This window comes from Abramis brama, assembly GCF_963993115.1.
Source record: "Abramis brama genome assembly, chromosome: 4".
In the NCBI taxonomy this organism is placed as follows: Eukaryota; Metazoa; Chordata; class Actinopteri; order Cypriniformes; family Leuciscidae; genus Abramis; species Abramis brama.
In genome coordinates, this window is record NC_139966.1 from 3,963,062 (window position 1) to 3,979,669 (window position 16,608).

The following is a 16,608-nucleotide window of genomic DNA, read 5'->3' on the forward strand; positions in this document are numbered from 1 at the left end:
CTTTAGCCGCCTCTTTACTGGACTCAGACAGAGAGAAGGGAGGTGAGTGTACTTCACAGCTTTAGCCGGCTCTTCACTGGACTCAGACAGAGAGAAGGGAGGTGTAAAGGATATGCCTTTAGTAAATTAGCTCAAATGATCTACAGGGAATTTTAACAATTAATCATGATTATGATGAATATATTGCATATTACAGTTACATTAAAATTATCGAAGTTGAAAATAGATCATTGTATATGAATAATCAATCACAACGAATTATAATTCCTTATTCATATATCAATAGCCCTATTTCAGATCGATTTTACGAGATAGCCCTTAATGGAAATCAATGTAATTATCAAACAGTCGTTTGTCCAGCAAACGCCTTAAGATTAACTTAACTTCTCACCAAAGTTATCCCGTCTTATGAACTCCAAGAAAGACCAATCTTCTGGCCGCGAACATTAATCCTTCCTGTGTCCATAAAATTATACTACTCAACGTAGTAAATAATAAAAGCTTTCTAGCTGGGATCTTATTTTTCATTGACTTCATAACATGAGCAAACAGACAGAATCAATCAGGATATATGGAATTTAATAATTGAACTAATGAATACAAAGGCTACTACGATTCACACAGAGATATATGTATATACAGTCGAAACAACAAAACGACAAACATTACAGACAAATACAAGACTAAGAAAGAGAGAGAGAGATCGGAACATGAGAGAGATGAGAGAAAGTGAAAGCAAGACAGAGAGAGATCACAGAATGATCGCACAGTAGGGCAAAACTCACGGACAGTTTACCCTTTGAGAGACAGCAAGGAATCAAATCACCTTGAAAAAGGGAATATACTTAAGCAGCATTTAAAAGCTCGATTAAGCTTGATTATACTTGCACATGGTCTGCGGTGTTGCTGAGGCAGGCGCGCACATGGGCCTTTGTTCTCTCATACGTCTTCAGGTGAGCGCGGCAGCGGGATTTTCAAAAGAGTCTTTTCCTTTGAGTTGAAGTTGCTTGCTGCGTTTGCTTCGCTGAGTCCGAATACGAAAATGAAGAAAAGACTTAAAGGAAATCAAAAGAGAAAGCGGAGAATGCTCCCTACAAGGGAGCCATGTATCTTGAAGACCTCTCACGGAAAAGTGCTTACAGAGATTTTCTGAGTCGGTCTTTTATGGAAAATATGGGTTGCCGCCTCTGTTCGCGCAAACAACCAATGAACGTCCAAAGCTCTGGAGCGGGAAAAGTTCCTTTGTCTCTGGGGGGAGACACCCACTCGAGGGAGTTATGGTGTTGTCTTAATACTCTTAGTAAGACGATTCATATAGTAATAATCATATCATTGCAATCTATTATCGAGATTCAACTCCGTTAAGTCTCAAGATTTAAAATGATATAAAACATGTCATATGAAAGATTATAGGAATACACAAAGTTACAAAAGATATGCAGAATTACAAACATTTTAAAGTTCGTTTCATGGCTAGAAATAAGATTTACCCAAAATGTGTTGTATCCTATAGGCTACAAATGGAGATGAAGCTTGAGGAACTAAACACGGTACACACCTGATTTGTCTAAACTTATTACCCAAGTTTACCAGAATACACAAAACTACACCGCATAAAAGAAAAATTATGAGATGGGAAATTACATCCATGTTTATATTTCTTTAGTGGTTATACATATAGAAAATTTAGGATTTGAGGAGAACATGTAGGATTTAAGTAGGAGTAAAGATTAACACTTTAACCCTCTGAGGTCTGAGCTGTTTTCTGGGCCCTGGAGGTGTTCTGACATGCTCTGACATTTGTGGTTATTTCTGTTACTTGTGACATTTTCATGGCTAAAGTCTAATTACACTGTATTCAGCACAAACTCTGCTACAATAATATATCAGCAGCATGTGTGTAAAAGTTTTTAGTTTTTAGATAATGACATTTATGCGTGGTTTGTGAAAATACAAAAAAAAATTCTCACTGAAATAAGGTCATGAAACCCATACTGATTATTTCTTCACAAGACTTTTGAAAATTGTATCACGTAGCCTAGAATATTTGCTCTAAAACTATGTGAAAATCACCCTGACTGCTCATTCAGAGAAGACAATATATTGATTTAAAAATTTTACGACGTGTTTTGTGTGAAAAAGCTTTATGCGAAGGGGCGGATCACCTCATTAATATGTAAGAAATTCACACCTGAGAAAGACAAAGACACTCCCTAATGGCCCTATTAGCAGCTTATCAGGCCCTATCATTCTGAGCAGCCTTGCACAAAGAATGAGGAGATTTAAAAAAAGAATAGCTTTTAGATTGTTTGGATTTATTTACAACACAACATAATCCAAAGATACACTTATTGAAAACAATGATCCAAATAAAGGGACCTTTGTGCCATTCCTAAAAACATTGTACATACCTTTCATTTCCAAGGTGATTTTCACTTTACCATGTTCATGTACAGAGACTCATGTGAATGTTGAAGTCAGCAGGACTCAGTGACATCTGGGCCCTGAAAGAAAAAAAGTGAGCATACTGATATCAAGAGAAAGGCCTGCACGATTTTGGGAATAAATTTGAGATTTTTCTGGTTAAAATTGCTTTTTAAAATTCACAGAATACACACACACACACACACACACACAAATGTTTCCAACATTATATATAAACATACATATATATATATATATATATATATATATATATATATATATATATATATATATAATGTAATGAACACCAGGTTTCTTGTGCCTTGTAGGCATAGGCTATGCGCAGTGCTGGATAAAATAATAATAACAATAACATATCAGCCTATAAATCTTCCAAAATATTTCAGTAACAACTAAGCTAGAGAAAAATATATTGATTATCATGTTACTTCAAATGTTTCCATTCGTTATGATGATATGAAATGACATAATAGTAAAAACATGAAGCCTAATGTTTGGTGTTTTGCTTTCCAAACGCGATCGCGATCCAAAATATGATACATTCAAACGCGATCGCGCTCAAATATAAAACATACGGTTACCATATCCTATATCTACGTTTGAGCAGATATCCACAAACACAGTAACAGTAAACACGGGTCTAAATATTATAATATTCACCATATATCTAGCAACAGTTCAACTGCAATGTGAAATTTATGCAACAATAACAAACTAATATGTAAGAATTTCTTACCTGTATCTTTCTTGTCTTCAAATCGCGTTCTTCTTCTGAGGTAAATCCAATGCAAGCTCACGGCGCTTCTTTCAAACTCGACGAAAAGCAGAGACTTGTGAAGTGTTTTGGCGCGAGTAGGCGTGGTCAAATTAAAAATAAATTAGAAAGCGTTTGAGAAGCTGGACATCTGGTTGGTTTTATACAAATTACTTAAACAGAGAATATTTGTTTTCAGTTTGAATCCGATCATTTAAAAGTACACACTTAAATGTTTATAAAGGTATATGGCTCATAAATGTGTGACAAGTATTCGCTGAGTTTTGTTTCAGTTTATAGACGTGCTCAAGAAAAAAAAGTTCACCGCGACGGAGAGGCAGAACGCACACCCTGTTTATTTTCTTTATTTTACAAAAGCACAATGTTTTGATTTGATTGTAAGTGGACACATACAAAAGTAGAAATATCACAGATTCTTTTTTTATGTTTCTTTTTTCTGTATGACCATAAATGACGGAGTAATTTAAGTTTATAGTGCTACAATGTGAAGAAAATCCAGCAAAACGCGTCGGCGCGTTTGCCGACCTCAGAGGGTTAATTCTGCTCCACTCCTAAAAAACTCAGTTGACATTCCATTAGGCAATAAAACCAAGTGGGTGAGGGGAGGCAGTTGCCAGAGAACTAAAACACTATTGATTAAAGAATACATTTCAAAACCACACCTCTATTATAAAGCAAAACTAATCACACATACATATCGGGAGGTATACATTCAAGAGCCATATTTCTATATGAAGTTGCACCCAAAGGATGTTTTGGGTGTGTGTGTATGTGTGTGTATGTTACATAGAGAGTTTTGTTATCTCTCTGTGGGTCCTTTTGAAGCTCCCCACAGGGAAGAAGAATGTTGGTTTCAGGTTTCTGGAGTATCTCTGAGGTGCCATAAATGTCAGAGAAGTCCATTTGTCGCTCTAGCTGGAGCCAACACAACTGATTTACCTTCGGGGGTTCAGAGTGTAAAAAGGCTTTGGGTTTCAGAATAAATGGGCTTAGAAAACACGTAGAGTCCGAATTTGTTAATTCAGAATCAAACGAACGAATGATTCAAATAGCCCAGTCGCTACAGAGGTAAATATACTCCAGAGCTTTAGCAGGTTCTTTACTGGACTCAGACAGAAAGAAGGGAGGTGAGTGTACTTCACAGCTTTATCAGGCTCAGACAGAGAGAAGGGTACGTTTAGCAGCTCTGTATCACTTCTTCTCCTCTCTTCATTACCCAGGGCATGACTCGCCTAAAAGAACAACACAGCTTCGTCGAGGTATTATAGGCTGGTCGCCCGTACACTCTGCAACGTCCCACACTCGTGTACACACTACAACACACTCAATAACGTCCCACACTCGTGTATACACTACAACACACTCAATTCACACGTGATAATTGAAACTCAGCACAGCATGCACAAACCTCAGATTATTAAGGCAGAGTGCGGGCCCAGACGACAGCCTCAACCGGTAAACTCTCCGTACGCTGATACAAACAGGGCTTTCACTGCTGTGTCATTTCCAAACATCCATCTTCAGAAAATATACAGAAGATCGTGAACTTCAGCAGTATGTCATCGCAGTGCTTCTTCATAGAATGATTATGACAGAGAATAACCAGGCACTTATCTCAGGATGAATCCAGTCTCTCTGTCTCCGGTCCCTTCCTTGCTGTGTCTCTGCTGCGTCTCCACAAATCCTTCCTCGCTCCCCCCAAAAAAACAACTACCTTTCTCTCCAGCGTCAGCTTCTTTTGTTTCCCTCCTAGTCCAATCGCCTGCTTACATATTTTCCTAGCACAGCTGCCAGCGATTACCCTCATTAGCTTTCGTTCCCAGCGTGTTTTTCCTGCTTCCGTGTATCCCCGGAACCGGCCGTGGGTTACACCGGAAGTGCTCCCCGCCACAACAACGTCCCGGCCTGTAGTTCCGGCTTTCGTCACCCCGTGACATCCGCACCCTACTCTTGCCTGTGGAGGAAGATGCTGCGGCGGCTGACAGTGCAATGAGCAGTACTGGCTTCACACCACCAGCAGCCAGGCCTAGGAGAGACTCCGAATTTGCTGAGTGGGAGAACCAAGACGATGATAACGAACCAGATGAGGATGAAGTGGCCATGTACAATTCACAGAAGTATGCCATGGATGACGACAGGGACCTACTGAAATGGTGGAAAGTGAACGGATTGGTGTACCCAAAACTAGCCAGGCTGGCAAGATCCGTCCTCTGCATTCCAGCAAGCAGCAGCAGCAGTGAGCGGGTGTTCAGCGCAGCTGGCCGAACGATAGAGCAGCGGAGGACCGCTCTGAAACCAGAAACTGTGGACGCAATCTTGTTCTTGCATGACAACATGTAGAACCATGTAAGTAGGCTGTAGCTTTGTGATTAATATGGTATTATATAATGATTACATATATAGCAGGCAGCCTTGGCCTAATCAATTTCTCACACTTCATCTACAGGCTCATACACAGGCAGGAGGCTACCAGACTGGAGCAGCGTTTTTGCACTATAGGCCTATGTTTTATAATAGGCTTTACAAATATTTATTTTGTTTAAAAAAAATATTATATGTTCTAAAACATTGTTTAATTATATTAAAGTAGTAGGCCTATAGTCTTAGACCATCATTTTCTGTGTTCATCATTGTTCACAGTTTATTTTTATTTTTTTTAATGTTTCTTCATTCACAATTTCAGATCCATTTACGATCCATTCAATTATTTCTGAATAAACAAACAACGCAGTTTACATGCTTCTTCCTTGTCGCATTATTCATTAAGATAATAATTAATAAATGCACGCACAATTATGAACTTGATAAATGTTACAGATATGTTTTACTATGCACAAACAAATGCCTTTCAACTTACATGTGCAAAATTCAGAATTAAATGAATGTGCTGCAATTTGTACAAAAAGAGAGTCTGTAGTAGCCTACGTGTTTTAGCCATTAAACAAGCACATTTAGTTTCAAGTTTGTTAAGTTTTGTTTTGAAGAAAGCTTTTCTTTAAAGTGAATTTCGTTTAGTATAAATTGTATCTTTTACTTTCAATAATTTTTTCATCAACCAATTGCCTGGATTTAATACATAAAAAGCAATATAGCAGGCAATATAATCATGACATGGAGTCGCCGGCGCGCCGCGGTCACTTACACCATTTGAAACTCGTAACACACGCTGTCACCGAATTTACAAATGCACATCTTGCTTGTTGCTTACACACATATGTTGAAATAACAATATGTTGAAGTAACATTATTAATAATAACTAATCTTTAAGAATATTTGATTGAATGCTGAATGTTGTGCTTGTTCAATTTAATAAAATTAAAACTTTAATTGTGATAATTAAAATAATTGAATGTTAAATATTGAGTGGCCAATTTTTGCTCATTTATTAATAGTATTTATATAATATATATAACTGCGCAGCTCCCCCCTGTAGCCTAAATGATCTAGCACAGCAGCACCTGCGTTAAAAAAAATTCTGGCACCGCCCCTGGTTATAACGGCCCACATGTTAAAAATGGTCGGGTTTAAACCGGGCTCGGGCTCATAATTACAGTGAACGTGTCGGGCCGGGTCGGGCTCGGACACAACGTGTTCGGGCTCGGGTAGGGTCGGGCTTGATTTGTTGGGCCTGATCTAAGCTCTAGAAGTGTGCCGTTTGGGACAGAGCGTGATGTATGCATTTGAATGTGTGACTTCACTGATTGGATCTGGATACAATTCTCAGAAACTAACATTTTAATCAATTCTACTCCATACCTCACTCAAAATGATTGTATACTGCCAGAAAGCATTTTGAGGTCAAAGGGGCAATGTCCACTGAACCGCCTCCCCTCCAACCTTTCTCAACATTTCTGAGAACACTTTTTTTCTGACAATGCGTGAGATTTTTTCGTGAGATATTTTCTCAGTAACAGGTCTATAAATATCTCTACAGCCTCAGTCGTCTTACCATATCAAGAGCAGAGACTCCAGGTAAGATGTGATTTTAAACCAATATCAACAGGCAGTGTCAGTGTGAACGTGTTGGAGAAAAGGTTCACTAAAAGGAAAAGTTAATGCAAGTTTTTCAGAGGATAGACATTAGAAATTGTGAAACCATAAAGAGACTAGAAAAGAGACTAAAAAGTGCAAAGTTTGAATTAACTATTATATTGAATTAACTATTATATTTTATCTTTTATATTACTGTTATATATATGTGTGTGTGTGTGTGTGTGTGTGTGTGTGTCGTGCTAGCAGAATGATTCAGAATGTCAATTATGAGCTGCAGGAACAATTTGAGGTTTTGATAGAGGTATACCTTCCTAAATCTTTCCTTTGTTTTAATAATCCATGCAAAATACTGTTTTAGTGCAGCATAGCACAAACATTATCTGTTATGTCTTAAATTAACATTTGGTTAACTGTTGGGGGAAAACATCTGAATTGTAACATTACAGTATATTACATCCGTGCGGTAAAGTAGGTCATAATATATAGTCTGTCTGTCTCAAACAATTGTGGTATCATGGAAAAAAAGTTGAATATGTATTTTTCCTATAGATATGGGTTTTGACTTGGTTTGTGCAAAATGTGGTGTTATTATCAGGGATTTTACAGTATGGTTGCTTAGTGAATTTGTTTTGGAACCTTCAGAAAATGTTAACTGATTATGTGTTCATATTTTATTACTGACTATTTACTTGTCTTTAATAATGTTTTAAATTGACATTAATTAGGCCTGTAGTTTTGCTGTAGTATCAAAATTGTAATAGATCATTTTGTGATATTTCACTGGCCTCTGAACATTTGAACCACTGACCTGATCCAAGATTGAGCCCTGCTGAAGCAGCTCTAAATATGTGCTGTGCTGTTAAATGATAGATAAAGTATACACAGTGACAGTCACAGAAACACATACAATGCATTTTAGCAGGCTTAATTAAGCATGAAAATAACTGAAGGAAATATATATCTTTTGGGTTCTCTACCCAATACATTTAAAAATGACAAATGCAGTGAAAATACAGGTATTGGTAACAGTATCGGTACTTGGTATCGGTGAGTACCAAAAATTAAAGTATCTATATATACAGTGGGTACGAAAAGTATTCAGACCCCCTTAAATTTTTCACTCTTTGTTATATTGCAGCCATTTGCTAAAATCATTTGTTCATTTTTTTTTCCTCTTTATTGTACACACAGCACCCCATATTGACATTTTTGCACATTTATTAAAAAAGAAAAACTGAAATATCACATGGTCCTAAGTATTCAGACCCTTTGGTCAGTATTTAGTAGAAGCACCCTTTTGATCTAATACAGCCATGAGTCTTTTTGGGAAAGATGCAACAAGTGTTTCACACCTGGATTTGGGTATCCTCTGCCATTCCTCCTTGCAGATCCTCTCCAGTTCTGTCAGGTTGGATGGTAAACGTTGGTGGACAGGCATTTTCAGGTCTCGCCAGAGATGCTCAATTGGGTTTAAGTCAGGGCTCTGGCTGGGCCATTCAAGAACAGTCACATTAATGTGACAGTTATTTTAGCTGTGTGCTTAGGGTCATTGTCTTGTTTGAAGGTGAACCTTCGGCCCAGTCTGAGGTCCAGAGCACTCTGGAGAAGGTTTTCATCCAGGATATCCCTGTACTTGGCCGCATTCATCTTTCCCTCGATTGCAACCAGTCACCCTGTCCCTGCAGCTGCAAAACACCCCCACAGCATGATGCTGCCACCACCATGCTTCACTGGTGAGACTGGATTGGACAGGTGATGAGCAGTGCCTGGTTTTCTCCACACATACCACTTAGAATTAAGGCCAAAAAGTTCTATCTTTGACCAGAGAATCTTATTTATCACCATCTTGGAGTCCTTCAGGTGTTTTCTTAGCAAACTCCACGTGTCTTGCACTGAGGAGAGGCTTCCGTCGGGCCGCTCTGCCATAAAGCCCCGACTGGTGGATGGCTGCAGTGATGGTTGACTTACTACAACTTTCTCCCATCTCCCGACTGCATCTCTGGAGCTCAGCCACAGTGATCTTTGGGTTCTTCTTTACCTCTCTCACCAAGGCTCTTCTCCCCCGATAGCTCAGTTTGGCCGGACGGCCAGCTCTAGGAAGGCTTCTGGTCGTCCCAAACGTCTTCCATTTAAGGATTATGGAGGCCACTGTGCTCTTAGGAACCTTAAGTGCAGCAGAAATGTGTTTGTAACCTTGGCCAGATCTGTACCTTGCCACAATTCTGTCTCAGAGCTCTTCAGGCAGTTCCTTTGACCTCATGATTCTCATTTGCTCTGACATGAACTGTGAGCTGTAAGGTCTTATATAGACAGGTGTGTGGCTTTCCTAATCAAGTCCAATCAGTATAATCAAACACAACTGGACTCAAATGAAGGTGTAGAACCATCTCAAGGATGATCAGAAGAAATGGACAGCACAGAGTTAAATATATGAGTGTCACAGCAAAGGGTCTGAATACTTAGGACCATGTGATATTTCAGTTTTTCTTTTTTAATAAATGTGCAAAAATGTCAACAATGTTTTTCTGTCAATATGGGGTGCTGTGTGTACAATAATGAGGGGAAAAAATGCGTACATAACGTGTTTTGTACATAACGCGTCACCCAGCATACCCGGTTAAAAAACTCATTGCTCTATATATATATATATATATATATATATATATATATATATATATATATATATATATTAGTGCTGGGCAACGATTAAATTTTTTAATCGCGATTAATCGCGTGATTTTTTTGCGATTAATCGCATTGTTACGCGCAAAATTTAATAGTGAATTCTAAAGTAGTGAATTGCACACTTTTGATCTAAATGTACTACACAAAAGTACAATAACATGTGGTTTGCAAAAACTTAAATCAAATAGCCTAATGTGCTTTTTACCAGCAGTATTCCCTTTACACAGTAGCAATAAAATATTTATTGTAAATCTCAACTTAAACATTAATGTAAACAAATATTAAACTAAAGCTATTTGCCGCTGCCAGGGCATTACCTTTTATCTAGCTTGTTAAACAAGTTAGCATCAGAGTCCTGTTTTCTTGGGGGGGTTTTCTGAACAGGTATCAACAGGTATCTTTCATCAGGGAGCAACAGAAACAGTCTGTGTTCAGTAGCAAGTTTCCCTGTAACTGTGCGTTCACACCAAACGCGAATAGCGCGTCAAATTCGCGTCTACCGCGTCTAGTTGGACGCTTGAACATTTTGAATCCATTCGCGCGCCCAGAGCGAAATTGACGCGAACTGGACGCGCGAATGAGGCGAATTCGCGTCCACCGCGCCGCGGACCTCCAGACGCGCATAAACGCGTCTTTGCATTGACTTTAACATTGAAATCACTCGCGCCATTTGGAAGAGTGAGGTGAAGTGGTCGAGCACAAGGTCGACAAGCGGGTGCGTTCCCGTGAAATTGTCGCGGTTGTGCGCACACGCCCACCCGGTGCCGAAGTTGAATTGTCTTGATCTTTTTGTACACGACGTGCAGCACAAATCATTGGAAGAGAGAGTGATCCTCGCTGTTTGTGAGTTTCCAGAATCTAAATAGTTATCAGGACATCAACAGGAGGGAATTCACATGGCTGGAGAGCAACGGACTTTCAAAATAATAATAAAAAAAAAAAAACTGCGTTAACGTGCGATAAAAAAATTGTCGGCGTTAATTAATTAATGCGTTAACGCGATAATAACGCGTTAACTTGCCCAGCCCTAATATATATATATATATATATATATATTAGAGGTGGGCATAGATTAATTTTTTTAATCTAGATTAATCTAGATTAATTTTGAAATTAATCTAGATTAATCTAGATTAAAATGGCTCATTTGAATTCTGCCGAAGGCATTCAGAATATGTGTGCTACCTAGGGCTGGGTATCGTTTAAAAAATTTCGATACCGATACTGATATCTTGATTTCGATACCGGTTCCTGAACGATACTTTTTTCGATACCAATTTGATAAAATCCATCTTAACAAGATTACATAACACATTACCTCAGAAAAACTTTTTTTCATAACACATTACCTCAGAAAAACTTTTTTTTGACTGAATTTGTTTGATAAAAAAAATCAAACAAATGTTGTCTGGGGCTATATGCCCCTGGTAGGGTCTCCCAAGGCAAACAGGTCCTAGGCGACGGGTCAGACTAAGAGCGGTTCAAAAACCCTTATGATGCCAAAAAAAACGAGGACCGTGACGTCGCCCGGTATGGCGCAGCCGGGGCCCCACTCTGGAGCCAGGCCCGGGGTTGGGGCTCGTATGCGAGCGCCTGGTGGTCGGGCCTCCCCCCATGGGGTCCGGCCGGGCTCAGCCCGAAGGAGCAACATGGGGCCACCCTCCCGTGGACCCACCACCTGCAGGAGGGACCGTAAGGGGCCGGTGCTAAGTGGATCGGGCGGCAGTCGAAGGCGGGGGCCTAGACAACCCGATCCCTGGACGCGGAATCTAGCTCTAAGGGACATGGAATGTCACCTCTCTGGGGAAGGAGCCTGAGGTTGTGCGTGAGGTTCAGAGATTCCGACTAGAGATAGTTGGGATCACCTCTACGCACGGCTTGGGCTCTGGAACCACACTCCTCGAGAGAGGATGGACTCTTCACCACTCTGGAGTTGCCCATGGTGAGAGGCGGTGGGCTGGTGTGGGTTTGCTTATAGCCCCCCAGCTCAGCCGCCATGTGTTGGAGTTCACCCCGGTGAACGAGAGGGTCGTTTCCCTACGCCTTCGGGTCGGGGATAGGTCTCTCACTGTCGTTTGTGCTTACGGGCCGAACGGCAGTGCAGAGTACCCGGCCTTCTTGGAGTCTCTGGGAGGGGTGCTGGAAAGTGCTCCGACTGGGGACTCCGTCGTTCTACTGGGGGACTTCAACGCCCACGTGGGCAGCGACAGTGACACCTGGAGGGGCGTGATTGGGAGGAACGGCCCCCCTGATCTGAACCCGAGTGGTGTTCTGTTATTGGACTTCTGTGCTAGTTACAGCTTGTCCATAACGAACACCATGTTCAAGAATAAGGGTGTCCATCAGTGCACATGGCACCAGGACACCCTAGGCCGGAGGTCGATGATCGACTTTGTGGTCGTTTCATCCGACCTCCGGCCGTATATCTTGGACACTCGGGTGAAGAGAGGGGCGGAGCTGTCAACTGATCACCACCTGGTGGTGAGTTGGATCCGATGGCGGGGGAGGAAGCTGGACAGACTCGGCAGACCCAAACGTACTGTGAGGGTCTGTTGGGAACGTTTGGCCGAATCTCCTGTCAGAGAGATCTTCAACTCCCACCTCCGGCAGAGCTTCGACCAGATCCCGAGGGAGTCTGGAAATATAGAGTCCGAGTGGACCATGTTCTCCACCTCCATTGTCAACGCGGCCACTCGGAGCTGTGGCCGTAAGGTCTCCGGTGCCTGTCGAGGCGGCAATCCCCGAACCCGGTGGTGGACACCGGAAGTAAGGGAAGCCGTTAAGCTGAAGAAGGAGTCCTATCGGGCCTGGCTGGCTTGTGGGACTCCTGAGGCAGCTGATGGGTACCGACGGGCCAAGCGGACTGCAGCACGGGTGGTTGTGGAGGCAAAAACTCGGGCCTGGGAGGAGTTCGGTGAGGCCATGGAGAAGGACTATCGGTCGGCCTCGAAGAGATTCTGGCAAACCGTCCGGCGCCTCAGGAGGGGGAAGCAGTGCCCTACCAACGCTGTTTACAGTGGAGGTGGGCAGCTGTTGACCTCGACTGGGGATATCACCGGACGGTGGAAGGAATACTTCGAGGATCTCCTCAATCCCGCCGTCACGTCTTCCATTGAGGAAGCAGAGGCTGAGGGCTCGGAGGCGGACTCGTCCGTTACCCAAGCTGAAGTCACCGAGGTAGTCAAGAAACTCCTCGGTGGCAAGGCACCGGGGGTGGATGAGATCCGCCCTGAGTACCTCAAGTCTCTGGATGTTGTGGGGCTGTCTTGGCTGACACGCCTCTGCAACATCACGTGGCGGTCGGGGACAGTACCTTTGGACTGGCAGACCGGGGTGGTGGTCCCTTTTTTCAAGAAGGGGGATCGGAGGGTGTGCTCCAACTATAGGGGGATCACACTTCTCAGCCTCCCTGGGAAAGTCTATGCCAGGGTACTGGAGAGGAGAATCCGGCCGATAGTAGAACCTCGGATTCAGGAGGAACAGTGTGGTTTTCGTCCTGGTCGTGGAACACTGGACCAGCTCTATACCCTCTACAGGGTGCTGGAGGGCTCATGGGAGTTTGCCCAACCAATCCACATGTGCTTTGTGGATTTGGAGAAGGCATTCGACTGTGTCCCTCGCGGCGGCCTGTGGAGGGTGCTCCGGGAGTATGGGGTCCGGGGCCCTTTGCTAAGGGCTATCCGGTCCCTGTACGACCGGAGCAGGAGCTTGGTTCGTATTGCCAGCAGTAAGTCAGACTTGTTCCCGGTGCGTGTTGGACTCCGGCAGGGCTGCCCTTTGTCGCCGGTTCTGTTCATAATTTTTATGGACAGAATTTCTAGGCGCAGCCAGGGGCCGGAGGGGGTCAGGTTTGGGGACCACAGGATTTCATCTCTGCTCTTTGCGGATGATGTTGTCGTGTTGGCCTCATCAAACCAGGACCTCCAGCATGCACTGGGACGGTTTGCAGCCGAGTGTGAAGCGGCTGGGATGAAAATCAGCACCTCCAAATCCGAGGCCATGGTTCTCAGTCGGAAAAGGGTGGTTTGCCCGCTTCAGGTTGGTGGAGAGCTCCTGCCTCAAGTGGAGGAGTTCAAGTATCTTGGGGTCTTGTTCACGAGTGAGGGAAGGATGGAACGGGAGATTGACAGGCGGATCGGTGCAGCTTCTGCAGTAATGCGGTCCCTGTACCGGTCTGTCGTGGTGAAGAAGGAGCTGAGCCGCAAGGCGAAGCTCTCGATTTACCAGTCAATCTACGTTCCTACTCTCACCTATGGTCATGAGCTGTGGGTCATGACCGAAAGGACAAGATCCCGGATACAAGCGGCCGAAATGAGCTTTCTCCGCAGGGTGGCTGGGCGATCCCTTAGAGATAGGGTGAGAAGCTCGGTCACTCGGGAGGAGCTCAGAGTAGAGCCGCTGCTCCTCCACATCGAGAGGGGTCAGTTGAGGTGGCTCGGGCATCTTTTCCGGATGCCTCCTGGACGCCTTCCCGGGAAGGTGTTCCGGGCATGTCCCACCGGGAGGAGACCCCGGGGAAGACCTAGGACACGCTGGAGAGACTATGTCTCCCGGCTGGCCTGGGAACGCCTCAGTGTCCCCCCGGAAGAGCTGGAGGAAGTGTCTAGGGAGAGGGAAGTCTGGGCATCCCTGCTTAGACTGCTGGCCCCGGATAAGCGGTAGAAGATGGATGGATGGATGGAAAAAAAAAACTTGTAACATTGTGAAATAGTATTACAATTTAAAATCTTATTTGAATATATTTCAAAATTTGAATTTTCAAAACCATTACTTCAGTGTCACATGATCCTTCAGAAATATGAAAAAAAAAAAAAGAAATATGAAAACAGTTTGCTGCTTAACTTAAACTATGATACATTTTTCATGATTCTTTGATGAATAGAAATTTCATAAGATCAGCATTTCTTTGAAACAGAAATCTTTTGTAACATTACACGTTTTAAGGACATTTTTGACCACTTAGTACATCATTACTGAAAATAAATTCTGACTAACCAACACATTTTTGAACGGAAGTGTACAGTAGGTCATTATTGCAATATAAACACTGTCAGAGTGATCAACAAGGTATCTCTTCATTTACCAGTCGAAGACGGAGCAACTTTCTGCTCTTATGTTTACTCGAGCACTGTCAAGGGCTTCATATCTGTCGTGGTACCGGTGTTGTACCGAAATCCGACTCCCCGGACAAATCGCACTCCCCTTCGCGTGCACGCGCAAGCGAGTTTATATGCACTTTAAATGCACTTCCTTTGCCATATCCGTTTATCGATCGATTTTTTTCGATTTTTATCGGTCTTTGCAGAAATTATTTTACCGCAAATACTGCATTGCGCGCTGTTGGCATCGAGCCTGGAGAAATACCACACTTTTGATAGACTTTTCCACATCTTTAAGGTAGCCTATTGTGAGTGTGCTCGCGTCTCATATGAGTAGGCTATGTGCGCGGAGAGTTTGTGTGTGTGTGCTCGCGTCTCATATGAGTATGTGCGCGGAGAGTTTGTGTGTGCGTGGACAGTTTGTGTGCACGCGCGCGTCTCATATGAGTATGTTTTATGTGTGTCGTTGTGCATTTCATATGTTGTTTGAGCAGTGACGTTAACGAGTTAACCCCTTAGGTATCGAAATCTGGTACCGAACAAGTCATTTTTCGATACTCGATAGTATCGAGGCAATTCGGTTAACTTACCGAACTGTTACCCCACACACTCTGTCTATATAGTTTGCTGCTGCTCGTCGGACGGCTTAAATCCGAACCAAGTCCAAATAATGGATGTTGCACCAATCTTTTTCACCAGCTTTCACTTTCAGCCGTGTTTACTTAAGATGACGACGAATATGATGCGTTGCAGCCGGGTTTACCTCGCGGCCGCGGGTAGATTGCGTCATCATAGCTTGTGTAGTATAGAGCCAGCTCCCAACCCAACTTGGAGAATAGATTAACGGCGATATTTTTTTTATCGCGCGATAAGAGTCTCGCGTTAACGCCGATAACGGCCCACCACTAATATATATATATTAGGGTGCATCAAAAAACACAATTCTTGAATTTTGATATGGCTGGGTGCTAAAAGTGTTCCAATATATGTAAAAACAACACATGCAAAATATTTTTCCAATACATGATGATTTAGGGGTGCCACCGCACATCTGTTTTTGTTGGATAAAGTGGTTAACAGTGCTCAATGGTCGCCATTGAGACCTGAGGTAAACAATACCACAGCTCAAGAAAACTGAGGTGATCTTTCTGTTTGAGGTGATCTTTCTGTGTTGGGTATGTATTATTACATATTACTATCATATCTGTAGTTGTGTCTTTGTATACTTATTTATCATAAGTCATTTAAGTCATATTTGGTGCTCATTACATCTAGCTAACGTTAGCTAGCAACAGATTGCTAACCACAGTTAGCTATCTATGTTAGCTAAACTATTAAGCTTAATGTCAACAGTATTCTAGAGTGGATAATGTCATATTCAGAGTATAGATGTCTCATGTTTATTGAGAGTAGCATTGTAGTTGTTACAGTAAATTATTATTTTAAATACAAGTATATTTGCAAGCACAGCTAGCTACTCTGGTAGTGATGTAACGGTAAGTTATGATGAAGTTAGACTATGTGCAGCTAAAATTTGAGGCTTATGCAAGAATGGTTTATCATAATTGATTGATATTAAGTATGGTAAGATATGATTTTAAACACTGCAC

At 42.4% G+C, this 16,608-nt stretch overlaps 1 protein-coding gene and 1 long non-coding RNA gene across 2 annotated transcripts in view; both read left to right on the forward strand.

Annotated features, from left to right (window-relative positions):
• Positions 1-16,608, forward strand: part of LOC311081600 — a 444,005-nt gene that overhangs the window by 178,040 nt on the left and 249,357 nt on the right. The window lies entirely within an intron of this gene.
• LOC311081590 (stonustoxin subunit beta-like) overlaps positions 7,044-16,608 on the forward strand; it is a 59,589-nt gene continuing 50,024 nt past the window's right edge. The window contains exon 1 of the mRNA XM_084112133.1: positions 7,044-7,193. The gene's annotated coding sequence lies outside the window, so the exon portion shown is untranslated. The remainder of the gene's footprint in view (positions 7,194-16,608) is intronic.